Genomic DNA, 3,209 nt, shown 5'->3' on the forward strand with positions numbered 1-3,209 from the left:
ATTCTATAGCACTGTTAGGTCATAGTTACATACAGAAGTCTGCATGCCTTAAAATCGTACAGAAACGTGTACATATTACGCAGTACTGCATAAATCCCGTTAGGGTATACCATCAGGTAGAAACCATCACGCTCTACAATGAATAGACGATCAGACAAAACAAATAAACGTTAGAGTCACACATAGCATTGCACACAAACACACCCACACAATATCACACACGAAAAGAAAACAAGCATATGCAAACACAGTGTACAAGCACTCACATACCTAACGGTGAGCAAATCACGCGATTTGGTACCTGAGTGTTTAGTGAGCAGACCTTTGAACAAATAGAGTAATAAGTTAGATATAAGTTGGTTCTAAGTTGCGCATAAGTAGGGTCATGCAAGTCGTAACTGAGATTGCGACTGCAGCCAACCTAAGCTAAGCATACACATAAGCATAGGACCTCAAAACGCATGTAAACACATAGAACATGTTGGCAAGAGGACAAGCGAGCGAGACTCAGGCTATAAAAGAACAGCGCATCGCAAAGACTCTTTCATTTTTGTGTCATAGCCGTCCAGGTAAGTACCCTCAGACAGATTATCAAGTGACGAAGAAGTTTTTTTTTGACTTTACGGATAGGGGATGCGCTGGTTAGTATTAATCGCCATCCCTGAAGGACTTACAGGATAATCGACTTTACGGATAGGGGATGCGCTGGTTAGTATTAATCACCATCCCTGAAGGACTTATAGGATAATTGACTTGACGGATAGGGGATGCGCTGGTTAGTATTAATCGCCATCTCGCTGGTTCCTTTTCCTTGCCCCAGCCATTTCATACTTCCGTCCAGTAAAGAGGAACCAATAAAGCTAAGAGATCATAACACCATTCTCCCCCGAAGGGCCTGATTATTTATTAAAAATTTTCTTGCAACGGATCCTGGATTGACTGGGTATACCCCGCCTAAGGAAACTCGTTACAATAGCATAAACGTGAAAATTGTCAATCTGAACGAACGAATTCCCTTGTTTAGTTGATCCAATTGTGAACCATGGAAAATTCAAACAAAAGCAGTTCTTCAAAAGGCAAAATTGCTGATATTTGTGTTTGGTGAAGAAAATAAACCGAAAGTTCCAGATTTAACAGAATTCTCAGCAACGGCGCAGCGAACTGAATATGCAAAATGAATATGCAAAATGCTTGAAGGAACCTTGATGAATTGGCGTTGGACGCTCATTAGAAAACTCTTATATCCGAGAAACCAAATAAAGCAAGAATGGTAAGAAATTTTTAAACGACCGGAAAAATTTGGAAATATTTGCAAGAAAAATATGACTGCAAGTTTACCAGGCGCAAAGATGAATATGTCCGTAAGTTCCTCATTCTGATAATGTCTAATATCTAAAATGTGGCGGTTTATTTATTTGAATTTGATATACGTATTTCATTTTGTTCGAAATGGAAGGTTAATTCAATAAAAGTCTACTGATTTTGCGCGATGATTTAGAAGACAAATTTAAGGAAATATGTGCTGCGTTAGATACCGCTAATAAGTTTCTCTCGCTGAACTTGTTAAAATCAAGATTATTGAAAGCTGGCTGTAAAAATGAGGGTGAGGATGTCGAAAATGCAATGAAGGCAAATTAATGGAATGTAAAGCAAGGCAAACAACGTGGATGTTCCACACACATGTCTGGCAGAAGATTTCCTTGCATTTGTCGCAAATGTTGCAAGGACATAAGGCGAAGAATTGCAGAGTAAAATTGAATGACAGAAATCAGACAGCTAAGGGCTACAATGAGATAGCTTAGGTAATAGTGTCAACGATAGGTCTGTAATAATCTTCACTGTCCGTCTGAATATCGAAATACTGACTTATTATTTTTAGGGCGACTTTGGGCCTAATGGGTTTCACGTTGGGTACCATTGTGTAGCAACGATGTCTGGAAATTCTCTGTCTATCTGAATATTGAACTACTGAATTTGTTAACTTTAGGGCTACACTTAAGTGCTACTTGAAGAGGTTCGGAGCTTGTAGAGACGGACGGACGTCTCATTGCCAAGTTAGTTAGTTTGTTTTAAATTTTTATCCCACTCCAAAACTCCTACATCAAAAAGAAATACATGTCGTTTATGCTTATGGGAATAAATGGACGGACGAAACCTACTTATAAACGAGCAGGTCATAAGGCCTGAGCTGTTCTGCATCCTATCCCACTTAGGGTATCCTTCGACTCATCGTTCGCAATCATCCGATAACCCTCTAACATGCTTTTCTCTCACACTACAAAGAAAAGTTTCAGCGCATTTTTATACATTTTCCTTTTTTTTTTCTTTTAATTCATATCACTTTCAGTGGGGAAAAAATATCAATGTCTATATTAATAAAAAGGGAATGGATTAAATAGTATGTAAGTTTACATGTAAGATAACATAATGTATATTGTGTATTAAAAAAATTATTTATATATATTATTTATATATATATATATTATAAACATTTAAATAAATACATTGAAGTTAACGTAAATTGTCTACACTTAACAAATTTGTGAAATGCATTATAATATTGTCGTGACTGATTCCGATATACATCTCAGCTTCTTACTGCTAACTCCATGTAACATTAAGAATTTTCTTATTATTTAGTCGTCATTTTTATATGAATCAAAATCTATTTATTTGTATCGATATTCCTTTTCAAGCATAAATCTGGGTATCGCCGTTTGGATGATAGCATATGTCAACGAAATCAGTAAAGCACATTCTTACTCATTTCTTAGCTCCGGTTTTAATGCCCGCCTTCAAAAAGCAGTCGTTCTTTAATATTAGATCGAATCTGTATCGATTTTTTTTATTCAAAATATCAAGCCTTGTGTTAATATCGCATATTTTCCGTTCGCTTTATATTTACCGCTACATAATCCGCTGAATTGAATGACAAATTCATGAGAAGTTTTTACACAAACATACAATAAAATAAAAGAAAACTTAAATACAAATTCTAACAATTTAAAATCTTTTAAAAAAATATTGACATCTGTCGCAATTTTACTTAATTTCTCCAGACATATTCTTTAGCCAAATGTCTTTTTTTTCGTTTTATTTTTTTTTTTGACAAACAACATCAACCATTTTTTCACGCGTTGTTAACAATCCGACACTCTGCAGGATTGTAATTGCAGTAATCATTATAAAATATGAAACCGGTGTTACAT

This window comes from Glossina fuscipes, unplaced genomic scaffold (genome assembly GCF_014805625.2).
Source record: "Glossina fuscipes isolate IAEA_lab_2018 unplaced genomic scaffold, Yale_Gfus_2 308, whole genome shotgun sequence".
NCBI classification, from domain to species: Eukaryota; Metazoa; Arthropoda; class Insecta; order Diptera; family Glossinidae; genus Glossina; species Glossina fuscipes.